Raw genomic sequence first — 15479 nt, 5'->3', positions numbered from 1 at the left:
CAGATTGGAGCCTGGTGTAGCCATCTGGTTTGCCAGTCCCCAGTCAAATCATCCAACCCATGCTAACATGGAAAGCGGACGTTAAATGATAATGATGATGATGATGATATATATATACATATATACGATGGGCTTCTTTCAGTTTCCGTCTACCAAATCCACTCACAAGTTTCAGTCTACCAGCCTCACCACTATTTTTATCTCTTCTCAGATCATGCCATGCAGCTCTTCCACAGCAAGAAAGCTTTTCTACCCTGGGCTCTTCTCTCCTATCCATGCATAAAGCTACCACTCACAGGTTTCTTAGTGGTGAAAGCTGCCTGGCAACCTCACTAGTGCTGTTGGCATGGAAAAACAAAGTACCCAATACAAGTTGTTTCTTATTTCTTTATTGCCCACAAGGGGCTAAACATAGAGGGGACAAACAAGGACGGACAAAGGGATTAAGTCAATTACATCGACCCCAGTATGTAACTGGTACTTAATTTATCGACCCCGAAAGGATGAAAGGCAAAGTTGACTTCGGCGGAATTTGAATTTAGAACGTAACGGCAGACGAAATACTTCTAAGCATTTCGCCCAGCGGGATAACGTTTCTGCCAGCTCACCACCTTATGTAACCCAATACAAGTTGTTTTTGTTAAGAAGGGTATCTAGCCATTGAAACCATGCTAAAGTAGATAGTAGAGCATAGTGTAGTCCTTGGATCCATCAGAGCCTGTCAAACCATTGAACCAGCATGCAACATGAATTTTAAATAATGGTGATGATGATGATGATGATGACAATGATGACAAGGATTCCTGAGAAGGATGTTAAAGAGATTCGTCAGTACCGACTAATGCAACACTTCAACATTGGTGGGAAGGTTTTGAATTAGAATGAAGGATGAAGGATATTATTGTGAAGAACAGGTTTGTTGATACATCTGTATACAAAATTGGGGTTCTTGAATTTTTAGGAAGCATTGAGCTTATACTGAGGGTTTGGCAATCCATTCAGTGGTATAAAAAGAACAAGGGATACATTGATGTCATCTGGTTAGAGTTAGCTAATGTCTAGGGCTCAATTTCCCATAACAGAATTCCACAAACCTTTTAGAAAGTAGTTTACATATTATGTGAATTGTGCTTTTTAAACACACTATAAACCTTCCCATCAACATTGAAGTATGATATAAGTTAGCACTGACTAATCTCTTTAATATTGTGGAGTGGTTGGCATTAGAAAGGACATCCAGTTGTAGAAACCATGCCAATTCAGATTGGAAGCCGGTACATCTCTCCAACTTACCAGTTTCAGTCAAACTGCCTGACCCATTCCAGCATGGAAAGCAGACACTAAATGATGTTGATGACAATGATATATATATATATAGAGAGAGAATAGGAAGGCAGACATAGTCTTAATTGAGAAAGAAAACAAACTATACTGGATCATTTATATAGCATGCCCAGTTGACAACAAGGTATGCAATAAAGAAGAAAGAAAAGTCGAGAGATATGGTAGGTTAGCTTGGGAAGGAAAGCAGTTGTGGTTGATGAAAAAGGTAGCAGTAGTACCAATAATTGCTGGAGCCCTGGGAACAGTGAGCAAAAAATCTCGAGAAGTACGGGGAACAAATAGGGGCTGCAATAATGGCGGAGCACTTGCAGAAAACAGCACTGCTTCGAACCGCTCGAATACTCCGGAATGTGCTCGAAAAATAAGGGGTGTTACCTTAGTTCACTTGTAGTGAACAGCTAGCACCGTAGTACATCTGCAGCGTTAGAAGCTGTGCAAAGACAATAAATAATAATAATAATGATAATGATAATAATAATAATAATAATAATAATAATAAGACAACTGAATAATATTAATAATTATTTATTTTGTTTTCATAAAGGTGCTTGACAGGAGTCAGAATAATAATGATATAATCAACTTTATAGTTTCTTTGGAGAGAAGAAAGAAATCCTCTTTGAAGATTGCTCTCCCTTGAAAGATTGTGACAGAATTCATCAGAAAAGTAAAATCAGGAAAGAGGCATACTTCCAAGCAAACTCTCTCTCTCTCTCTCTCTCTTTCTCTCTCTCTCTCTCTTTCTCTCTCTCTCTCTTTCTCTCTCTCTTTCTCTCTCTCTCTCTATTTCTCTCTCTCTTCCTTACCTTTCTCTCACTTCTTCACCTCTCTCTCTCTTTCTCACTTCTCTCTTTCTCTCTTCTTCACCTCTGTCTTTCTTCCTCACTTCTCTCGCTCTCTCTCCCTCTCGCTCTCTCTCCCTCTCGCTCTCTCTCCCTCTCGCTATCTCTCCCTCTCGCTCTCTCTCCCTCTCGCTCTCTCTCCCTTTTCTCTGTCTTTGTCTGTATATCTCCCTCTGTCTCCCCTCCCCCCCCTCTCTCCTAGACAAATGGTGCCTGAATCAAAATGTTTTAAAAAACAATTTTATTCGTGATAAGTTTCTTTGCGTCAAACTCCGGATCTCCTTTGCAAATATATTTATATTTACAGCAACCTGGATAAGCAGCTTTTGGCTTTACTCTGGCTGGATAACAATCGCGTATCCTCTTTACTTTGAGGTCACCACAGCTGTCAAACAACAAAGGGAAGAAAGTAGAAGAAAGAGAAAGAAAAGACCACGTAAATAAAAGGTTGTAGTGGTGAGACTAAATTTAAACTGGTAGAGAGGTAAACAAAGTAATGGACAGGCATACATTGAGAAAGAGACGAGTAAAATGTCACAGGGATAGGTAGATAAATAGAGAGACATGGATACATTTACCAGCAGGTAAATAGGGAAATGAACAGATTATAATTAACCCTTTCGTTACCAACCCGGCTGAAACCAGCTCTAGCTCTGTAGTTCAAATGGCTTGTTTTCATAAGTTTTGAATTAAAATCTTCCACCAAACCTTAGTCACAATTTATGTTCCTAACACTAGCTGAATGATAACTGAGTTATTTTACTAAATTCTTTGTTATATTTAAAATTAATTGAAAGAAACACAGAACATCTCAAAAGAAATATGGTAACAAAAGGGTTAAAATATATAACAGAGAAACAATCTTAACCCTTTCAATACCAATCCAGCTGAAACCGGCTCTGTCTCTGAGTACAAATGTCTTGTTTTCATAAGTTTAGAACTAAAATCTTCCACCAAACCTTAGTCACAATTTATGTTCCTAACGCTAGCTGAATGATAACTGAGTTATTTTACTAAATTCTTTGTTATATTTAAAGTAATTGAAAGAAAGACAGAGCATCTCAAAATAAATGCAATAACAGAAAGGTTAAAGAGTGGACATTAACCCTTTTGTTACTAACTTGGTTGGAACCGGATCTGGCTCTGAGTACAAATGTCTTGTTTTGAAAAGTTTTGAATTAAAATCTTTCACCAAACCTTAGTCACAATGTATGTTCCTAACACTAGCTGAATGATAACTGAGTTATTTTACTAAATTCTTTGTTATATTTAAAATCAATTGAAAGAAAGACAGAGCATCTCAAAATAAATACAGTAAGGAAAAGGTCAAAGAGTGGTCATTAAACAAAAAGTATTCTTACTCTGAGCAAAAACGTGTGGTTTTATTCACATTTTTGTTGAAGATACATAAGCAGTAATGGCAGTTTGCTTCTTGCCAAAATTGACCCTCAGGCACAGTTGAAGGACAACCTAGAACAACGAGAAATTAAAGTTGATATTAGATTTTGTAAAAGAGGCAGAGAGCTAGAAGAATTCTTAGAGTGACAGGTGAAATGCTTTGATGCTTTTATTCTCTTACTTGTTGCAGTCATTTGGCTGCGGCCATGCTGGAGCACTGCCTTCAGTTGAGCAAATCAATCCAAGGACTTATTCTTTATAAACCTAGTACTTATTCTATCGGTCTCTTTTGCCAAACCACTAAGTTACAGGGATGTAAGCACATCAACATCTGTCATCAAGCGATGGTGGGGGAACAAACACAGACACAGAAACATACACACACACACACAGAATTCATAAAAGAACAAAAGACGAAGACAGCTGTATTAGTTTAACGCTCAGGAAGTGAAAAAGTCTTTAACGTTTCAAGCCTACGCTCTTCCACAGAAAGGAACACAGAAAGAAAAAAAAAAAGAATGTGTAGTGGCTAACAGGCTCCTTTCAGTTTCCGTCTACCAAATCCACTCACAAAGCTTTGGTTGGCCCGAGGCTATAGTAGAAGACACTTGCCGAAGGTGCCATGCAGTGGGACTGAACCTGGAACCATGCAGTTGGGAAGCAAGCTTCTTACCACACATCCATCCTGTGCTTAGTGACATCTTTTAATGATTATTCTGGAGCATATTCACCATCTACTTCAATTACTGCTTCCCATTTGCTTGGCAGATTGCCAGACCATCATTTAAAGATGTCTTGTTGAAAAAAAGTCGCAATAATTATGCACCAACCCAATAGTATAAGAGTAGCAAAATACCTTGTGGTTGGTGTAGGCATGGCTATGAGATTAAGAAGCACACATTGTAATCATGTGGTTCTGGGTTCAATTCCATTGCATGGTACCTTGGGTAAGTGCCTTCTACAATAGCCCTGGGTCAACCAATGCATTGCGAATGTATATATATATATATGTAGTGAAACTACCTATCGCCATTATACACAAAGAAGCCATCTTCCCCGCTGTTAAATATAAACAAGCGCGGGCGAAGTGGAAAACATCTTTCCCTGTCATCACGTGACTGATTATTATTTGAAGCGGCAACTGCTTCATACCGTTCCCGCCAGAACGCAAACTGACCAATCGCAGCCCTTAATAAGGTCATGTGATAGTGTTTTTCTAACCTTTCTTGGAGCCCCTATTTTGCTTTAAATAGCCTGCTAGATACCTGGCAAATTGGTCTCGGTTCAGTTTCTCTTAGAGACTGTTCCGTGTACCACACAGCAGCAGCAGTTCCAGCGACTACATCAACAGCTTCGTCCAGCTACGACTACCACTGACGTCGCCATCAGCAACACAAGTCTACGACTATTAACCAGCATCATCGCCACCAGCATCATCGCCACCAGCATTCGCCAACATAGTCAACGCGACTTTAACTATGAACTACAAGATTCGCCAATATCATCAACATGATTTCTACGTACACCATTAACCAAACAGTAATCGCGGCACATCTCTCTCTCTTCGATTCTGTTAGGTGTTTCAGCTTCACCACGATAAATAAACAGACAAGAGTTCAGCCAGCGACGAACATCTGTATAACAAGAACCCGGCCCGGCATGGAAGCCACAACATCACAACTAGTGATCGCTCTGCCACACACACAGCCTCAACTTCTTTCATATACAGACTCTTCCTATCGTGTACTCTAAGAACTGGTATAAATGCTCACACGTGTCACTGACTCTTTCTATCTGCTGTATATAACGCATGCACATACATGTATCACTCACACACACTCTTTTCTTTATACGACGGCCTGTCTTTTATTATGTTTTTATATGTCGCATTCACACTTACACACAGACATACATTTTAATGTCACAATAAATAATTCTGTTATTCATCTCATACGGTTGTGTTTATCGTCTTCCTTTACTGGCCATTTATGTTATCGTAGTATAACATATTTATATATCATCTTTGATATAATATTTTGTGTTCGACCGTGTGACGCATTTTAAATAAAAGGAGTCCTGTTTTTCCATTCGTCACCATTTCTCCTTTTGAGTTCGCACGGTCGTTCTTACATATATCCTTCCTACTATAGATACAAGGTCTGAAATTTTGGGGGAGGGGTTAAGTCGATTATATCGACCCCAGTACCCAACTGGTACTTAATTTATTGACCTTGATTGTGAATATATATACATATACATATATATACTTACACACACACACACACACACACACACACACACACACACTCATATACAGGGTCCTTGGTAAATTGTTGCCGTTTTATATTTTTTATTTCATGTGTGTACACTGTTTTTGATTTTGCCCACTACACAGTATAGTAGGGTCAGTTGGGCATCGTCTGTGAGAAAAACAGCACCATGATGCAATTCACTCTGCCAGAAATTTGGAAATGACATGCTGCTCCACTTGGCATTTATGCCGGAAGCTCCAATATGAACATTTCTGAGTGTTTAGGTGTCAGTCTGAGGACAGTCCAATCTGAGGACATGTACCGAGAGTGATAAAAATCAAGCATTCAGTCAACATCATGGTGTTTGGAGTGATCACTAATGATGGCGACATTATGCCTTCATTCATCTTCCCACAAGGCTTCACACTCAACATGGCTTCAAACTCAATACGGAGGCCTATATCAAGTGCCTGGAGGAGGTAGTGCTGCCCTAGGTCAAGAGGGTGGTTATTAGAAGACCCTATGTCTGACAATAGGAATGATTGGATTACGGAAGTAGAGATTGAAGAAATTCAGAGAAACATAAAACAGCAGAAGGAGAGCGAAACAGCAGAAGCAGAAAGCGATAATGAAGGAGTAAGAGATGAGGAACATGAGAGAGAGGGAAACCGCAGAGTACCAGAGAATACTGATTAAGTAATTAATGAAGATGATCTAGATGGACAAGTGACAGTAAATATTGCACAAGGCTTGAATGATGAGAAGGAGGTTTTAGAAATGTTGCAAGGTAAAATGACTGATAGGAACAATGAAGTTCCGCCAAATGTAAGATTTATGGACAGAAAACAGGTGAGGAGAGCCACAGGCAAAGTTAATTATGTTTTAAGCTTCATTAAGACAGGAAACATCAGTGAAACAACAAATGAAACAACCAGCTAATCATAGCTGCTGCTAATGTTGTAGCTAATGGTAGGTTACAAGTGAAAAACTGAAGATGTAAAATTGAATGAAAAGAAAGAACCAGATTCGAGGAAGAGAATATGAATGAAGCTAGAAACGACATGGAGAGGACTGGGGGCGATTGAATAGGATAATGAGATGAGTGCTCAAGAATAAGGTAGTAATCAGAAAATTGAATGGACAGTACAGGTTTAGAAGAAAGGAGAAAACAAACTACACAAAAGGTGACAACATTAAAGGCCAAATTAAAAAGATATGATGCAAGATGCAAAGGTTTCGAACAGAATGGACTGTTTGAATCAAATAGAAAACATCTATTTGAGAAAATAGAGGAAGGCCAACTCCAAGCCTATCGACAAAATCAAAAACAAACAAAGCGCATGTGCGAAAAAAAAAACAAAAAAAACTGGCGACAATTTACCCTTCACACCCTGTATATATGTATGTACATATATATATATGTGTGTATGTGTGTGTGTGTGTGTGTGTATATATGTATATGTGTGTATTTATATATATATGTATTTCAAGATTGATAAAATAAGCACCAGATGACTACTATGGCCAATACAATCAGTTTACCCATCACATTAAAATTGTTGTCCTAATGCAAAAATTTGAAATCATATTAGAACTAGATGTATTCTTCCATTTATTCTTTCATGAAAATCTGTAGAAAATTGGTTGAAAAAAGCTAAAAGAATCTTGGACTTACCTAATGCTTCAAAATAACAAGAACATTTCTTTTGGAGGGCAACGATGATGACTATAAACAGGAAAGTGTGGGCATTGAAGCAAACCATCATTGTTGTGAATATGTGGCTGGCTTTCAAGTAAATCAGAAAGAGTTATATATATATGTATGTATTACGCTTAAGGTTAGATGCATGTATGTATTCATCGATGTGTGCGCGTATATATATATATATATATATATATACACACATGTATATATATGTATGTATGCATGTATGTATATACATATATATATATATATATATATGTATATATATGTTTAGGTGTGTATATATATGTGTACACACAAATACACACACACGTGTGCACACGCAGACACACGTGTGCACATGCAGACACACACACACACATGCACACACATAAAAGTTACATTTGAAGAGGAAATTATTGGAAATCGAAAACTAATTATGAATATATATATTATGAATACACACACACACACACACACACACACATATATGCACACAAGAATACATGCTTTTGTGTGCCACTGTGTGTGTGTGTGTGAGCTGTTAGTGATAAGGTGAGAGAAGTTGTCAACTTTATGTCGCATGACAAACTCTGTTAACAAAGGAAATTTATTTATTTCTCTGTGCTTTTTTTCATTGTTTCTTTCCTTTCCACTTTTTTTTATTTAATATTGGCAGACAAATGTCTGAGTTGACAGTCTCAAAGACAAAAATGAACTGCCACGACGACGACGACGACAACCACCACCACCACCACCATCACCACCACCACCACCACCACCACCACTGATGCCAGTGCTGGTCATCATCATCATCATCATTGCCAGCGTTGGTCAAACTGTCCAGCCCATGCCAGCATAGACAAGTGATGGTGATGATGATATAAGTATACATTTTTGTATGGGAAACAGCCATTAAAGGACAATGATGATGATGGTGATGGTGATATACTCTTTTACTCTTACTTGTTTCAGTCATTTGACTGAATATATATATATGTATATATATATATACGACGGGCTTCTTTCAGTTTCCGTCTACCAAATCCACTCACAAGGCTTTGGTCGGCCCGAGGCTATAGTAGAAGACACTTGCCCAAGGTGCCACGAAGTGGGACTGAACCCAGAACCATGTGGTTGGTAAGCAAGCTACTTACCACACAGCCACTAGCCATTAAAGGACGAATGTATGTAACAGACAAAAATCTTAAACTTTATTTTAGAATTTATGGGAGCAACTGTCTTTGAAGACTCATATTGTCGCTGAATGCTCACAATGAGGAATAGATAGACAGCCGACAATTGATGAAGGGTCCTTTCTCTGTGTTTTTTTTTGTCCTGTTTTCCATTTTTTACTTGTTGTTTATGTATTTCATATTTTTTGCCCCGCTGGTGATTTCCTCTGCATTTATATATATATTCTTTTGTTTTAGTCATCTAACTGTGACCATGCTGGAGCACCGCCTTTAGTCAAACAAATCGACTCCAGGACTTATTCTTTGTAAGCCCAGTACTTATTCTATCGGTCTCTCTTGCTGAACCACTAATTTACGGGGACATAAACACACCAGCATCGGTTGTCAAGCGATGGTGGTGTGGGGGACAAACACAGACACACAAACATACATACACACACATACAAACACAGATAAACATACATACATACATATATATATATATATATATATGATGGGTTTCTTTCAGTTTCCATCTACCAAATCCACTCACAAGGCTTTGGTCGGCCTGAGACTATAGTAGAATGCACTTGCTCAACAGTGGGACTGAACCCAGAACCATATGGTTGGTAAGCAAGCTACTTACCACACAGCCACTCCTGCTCCTACATTTATATATTATTTACTATATATATATATATGTATATATATATATATATATATATATATATGTCTTTGTGTGTGTGTTCATCTCCTACCACCACTTGACAACCAATGCTAGTCTGTTTATATCTCTGTAGCTTAGTGGTTCAGCAAAAGAGACTGATTGATACCGAGCTTAAAAAATTAAAAAATAGGTACAGGGGTTGATTCATTTGACTAAAAATTCTTCAAGGCAGTGCCCCAGCTTGGCCACAGTCTAATGACTGAAACAAGTAAAATGAAAAGGATAAAAAGATCCAAAAAATTTGGAGATAAACAACTCCATAATTAAATGGAATTAATATGCAAACATGGAATTATACAACAGCCGTAGAAGCAATTACAGTTTATTTTAATTTATTGATATCTAATTAGAATTTTAATTTATTTATGTCTGCCTACCAATATCTGGAATATGATGGAAGAAACATTGATTTCATAATTGGCAAAAAAATGTTTGAAATTTGCATTTCTCTACAAGTCCCATATATCATGTCCTTTATTCAATAGTCAGTCATTGCTGGTCAGGCCACATTCTGTGTTCAGACTTTACTTTGAAAATTGGTATCAGTGCATATTTGGAAACCGTAATCCCCACCACTCCCTCTCACAAATAATAATAATGATGATGATAGTAATAATAATAATAATAATAATAATAATAATAGAGAAGAAGAGTTCCATAATTAAATTTGCTGAACAATATTTCGGTATCTTGCGTACCTTCAACAGGTTCGAAATTTGATATCTATAAAAAAAATAAAGTAGACTGACATATCAAATTTCGAACCTGTTGAAGGTACCGAGATACCGAAATATTGTTCCGCAAATTTAATTCTGGAACTCTTCTTCTTTATTTACATGTTCCATCCAGAGGAGTCATAGCAGTCCTATATTATCTATAATAATAATAATAATAATAATAATAATAGTAATAATAAATGCCCGGATGCAGTACCAGGCAGTGGCTCTCATGGCTTCACATCTTTATTGATTGGAAGTGTTATCATGTACATTGTTTTGTCTTGGTATAAAAGATGGGCTACAGCAAATATTCTGTTTAATACCAGAGATTTGCTTGTCAGTTGTTTGACCGTAACCAGTTGAGCATGTCCCTTGGTGGCTGATGATATGTGCATTTCTGATCATGAGCAGAAGTAGTTGGGGAGCATTATAGCCATGTGTTGAGAGGAATTCTTTGGGGTGTTTTGCTTAACATCCTTAAACAAACCTTATTCAGGAACATTTCAAACCTTTCATGTTCCCTATAAACTTTCCGTGTCTCGTCACCCCCTTCTTTTTGTTGTCTCCCTTTAACGACGTTTTCCAATTTCTCATAAGTCTTGTGAGTTATCTCCACTTCGTCATCACCTGTTGATGTTACAAAGAAGTAGTTCTCAGCCATTTTTCATCTACGGACCCATTTCATTTTTGTTTTACTCATAGCCATTCGATCTTTAAAAAAACCTTATTGTATTTTTGCCATTAAATATTATTAGGAATTGTATAAAAAGTGTTAAAATATTTTGCGAATTGTAGAAGTATAACAAATTTATGGTATTTCATTTTTGGATTTGGTTTGCAAGATTCTTTATGTGAGTTTGAGTTCGACGCAACGAAAATTTTAGAAAAATAAAAAAAAAAATAAGTGGAAATCTTACCGGTGAGTGTGTTAAATAATAAGGCACAAAAAGGAAAGGACTCTCCCCAGACAACAAAATTAATGGTAGATAAACTTTAACAACAAAATCTTATATGGATCCACTTGAGTCATACGGACCCCAGTAGAGAGCCACTGTTTCAGAATGTTCAAGCCTACATCATGATAATTGTAGTGCCAATATATATATGGGAATAATGTCTCTTCCATTTCAAAGTATCGTTTCTATTAATCTTTTTATACTTAACTCCACAGTTTTTGGCTAGAAAAAGAAATCACAACCACATATGCATAGAGTCACAATATATTAGGTTGGTACATAATTATTACGGCTTTTTTTCAATAAATTTTATTCAACAAAAAATTTAAACAAAACACCAAACAGAAATTGAAGTAGATGGTGAATATGATTCGGAATAATCATTTAAAGATGTTTTTGTTAAATGTTGTAATTGTCTTTGTTGAATAAAATTTATTGGAAAAAAAACCCGCAATAATTATGCACCAACCTAATATGATGTTTTTCCTTATAATAAACTTATTAATATTCCTGACATATTATTGATACACTAGGGTGTGTCATAGTCGAAGTCACTATCTGAAATTAAGTATTCTGTTCTAAGTTGTCAATGTGTGAAAATATTATTTCTTTATGAGGAATGATTCCCATTTTTGAAGTCTGCTGAATTTTCCAAGTTTGCCATAATCCCTAATTTTTGACAAAGATTTTTTCCAGCAGTGAAAGCTGTTTTGAGAAGCCTTTAATCATAGGATTGCTTAATCCGGGCTGACTGGGGCCAGACAAGAATGATGATTTGGCCCTTTGGACACTAATCTCTGCTTGCGAAGACCTGTTGAGGCAAGTGAAATTGAAATCAAACCAAATTCGACAACTGACACCCATGCCAACCTCTCCTTCATTGGACGCTAAACTCTGCTTGTGGACTTGTTAGGGCAAGAGAAATCGAAATCGTAATTGAACCATATTCGATGACTGGCACCTGTGCCAGTGGAGCACTAACAGCACTGTCTGAGTGTGATCATTGCCAGAGCAGCTGTCTGGCTTCCGTGCTAGTGGCATGTAAATAGCACCATTTGAGCATGATCGTTACCAGCGTTGCCTTACTGGCACTTGTGCCGGTGGCACGTTAGAAAATATTCGAGTGAGGTCGTTACCAGTGCCGCTGGACTGGCTCCTGTGCAGGTGGCACATAAAAAAACCATTTTGAGCGTGGCTGTTGCCAGTACCGCCTCACTGGCCCTCGTGCCGGTGGCACGTAAAAGCACCCACTACACTCTCGGTTGGCATTAGGAAGGGCATCCAACTGTAGAAACTGTGCCAAATCAGATTGGAGCCTAGTGCAGCCATCTGGTTCACCAGTCCTCAGTCAAATCGTCCAACCCATACCAGCATGGAAAGCAGACGTTTAAACTATGATGATGATGATGATGATGATGATGCACTTCATTCTAATGAGCAAGGAGTCAATATTATGGATGACAAAATGGCTGCAAGCTGGCAGAATCGTTTGTGTACCTCACAAATTGCTTAGTAACAATTTGTCCAACTTTATGTTCTGAGTTCAAATTCCACCAAGGCTGACTTTGTCTTTCATCCTTTGAGGGTTGATAAAATAAGTACCAGTTGAGCACTGGGTTTGATGCAATCAACTTGCACCGCCTCCCCCCACAATTGCCAGCCTTGTGTCAAGATTTGAAAGGAATATTTTCGATGTGTGACATAGCTAACTGAATAAATTCGTCTATTTGGAAATCACTAGATAGGTGCTAGCAGGATTTGATCTCAAAACTAGAAGGGACAAAACTACACAAAAGAAAGCAGACCAAGGACTGGCAACATTTTCACTTGACTCCTGTTCCTTACCTAAACACAGACACACAATCACACAGACACACAGACACACACACAGACACACACACACTCACTCACACACACACAAAATAACACACACACACTCACTTACCCAAACACACACACTCAATCACACACACACTCAATCACACACACACTCAATCACACACACTCACACACACACACTCACACACACACTCACGCTCACACTCACACACACGCACACTCTCACACTCACACACACGCACATACACTCACACACACACTCACACATATTCACTCACTCACACACACACACACACACACACTATCTCTCTCTCTCATACACACACACAGACACACACACGCATATTGTAAAACTTAGGAAATAACCTGAACATTTTGCAAAGGTAGTAATTAGGTGAGATTTAATTAAATTTGACTCTGTGATTTATTAACCAACACACAAAAGAGAGCTAATATTTGGACGATAAAAGTAATGGTTGCTGCCACTACTTTTATTCCTTCAACATTTTATTGTTTCAAATATTGCAAATAAACTCTCTGCTCCTCTTCCTCTTCTCTCTCTTTCTTATATATATATATATATATATATATACACACACACACAATACACATTTACATACATACATATATCTATATATATATATATACACACATACACATACACACACACACACACACACACACACACACACACACACACACATATACATACATATATATATGTAAGAGTGGCTGTGTGGTAAGAACTTTACTTTCTAACAACATGGTTCCAGGTTCAGTCCCACTGCGTAGCATCTTGGGAAAGTGTCTTCTAATAGCCTTGGGCAGGCCAAAGCTTTGTGAGTGGATTTGGTAATTTCAGAAACTGAAGGACGCCCATTGTATATGTATATGTGTGTATATATATAAATATATAGATATATATCATCATCATCATCATCGTCATCATCGTTTAACGTCCGCTTTCCATGCTAGCATGGGTTGGACGATTTGACTGAGGACTGGTGAAATCAGATGGCTACACCACGCTCCAATCTGATTTGGCAGAGTTTCTACAGCTGGATGCCCTTCCTAATGCCAACCACTCTGAGAGTGTAGTGGGTGCTTTTACGTGCCACTGACACGAGGGCCAGTCAGGCGGTACTGGCAACGGCCACGCTCAAAATGGTGTATTTTACGTGCTACCTGCACAGTATGTATATATATATATGTTGTTGTTGGCACTCCGTCGCTTACGACGTCGAGGCTTCCAGTTGATCCGATCAACGGAACAGCCTGCACAGAGTATAAATATTTTTTTTTCCAAAAAATTTCATCAAACTGGCCAGCATATTAAAATACTTTTAAAGGTGAAAATTATAAACAGGCGAAGACCTGTTGAGGCAAATGAAATCGATCCAAATTCGACAACTGGCACCTATGCAAACCTCTCCTTCATTGGACATTAAACTCGGCTTGTGAAGACCTGTTGGGACAAGTGAAATCGAAATCATGATTGAACCAAATTCGATGACTGGCACCTGTGCCAGTGGAGCACTAAGAGCACCATCCGAACGTGATCATTGCCAGAGCAGCTGTCTGGCTTCCATTCATGCGAGGTCGTTGCCAGTGTCACTGGACTGGCTCCTGTGCAGGTGGTCCGTAAAATACACCAATTTGAGCATGGCCGTTGCCAGTACAGCCTGACAGGCCCTCGTGCCGGTGGCACGTAAAGGCACCCACTACACTCTCAGAGTAGTTGGCGTTAGGAAGGGCATCCAGCTATAGAAACTCTGCCAGATCAGATTGGAGCCTGGTGTAGCCATCTGGTTCACCAGTCCCCAGTCAAATCGTCCAACCCATGATAGCATGAAAGGTGGACGTTAAATGATGATGATGATTGTTATAGTTCAGGATGGTCATTTTTTTTGCCAAATAAAATCATGCTCTATATATTCATTTTCACTCATTTATCACTGTTGTTATTATAACTGATGTCCATTGTCTACAAATCTTTAGTCACACATCTGCGATCTCTTCAGTGACCCTTTCCATGACAGAAAGGGTCATTGAATAGGTCACAGATGTGTGATAAAAAGATTTGCAGACAATGGATATTAGTTAAAATAAGAAAAATGATAAATGAGTGAAGAACGAGTATGTAGTGTGAGTGTTTATTTGACAAAAAAAAAATCACCTGCCTGAAATATAACATTATTTGTTTCAACAGACAATTTCACATCAGTTATCTTGAAACACAAATTCATAAACACAAACACATAGCAATCAATTTCATAACACCTACACGTGTTACAATATCTACCTTCATTCATGTTTTACAATAACAAAAATTGCATTATGAATTTAGAAAGTAAAAATTTCTTCAAAAGAAAAATTTTTGTCAGGAAGAGATTTTTACTTTCTGAATTCATAATGCAATTTTTAACAAAAATATGAATGAAGGTAGATATTCTTTTCTATTCTCGGCACAAGACCTGAAATTTTGGGGGAGCGGGGCAGTTGATTAGATTGACCCCAGTACGCAAGTGGTACTTACTTTATTG

This window comes from Octopus bimaculoides, chromosome 2, assembly GCF_046866305.1.
Source record: "Octopus bimaculoides isolate indiv1 chromosome 2, ASM4686630v1, whole genome shotgun sequence".
Lineage (NCBI taxonomy): Eukaryota > Metazoa > Mollusca > Cephalopoda > Octopoda > Octopodidae > Octopus > Octopus bimaculoides.
This window is presented reverse-complemented; position numbering follows the sequence as displayed.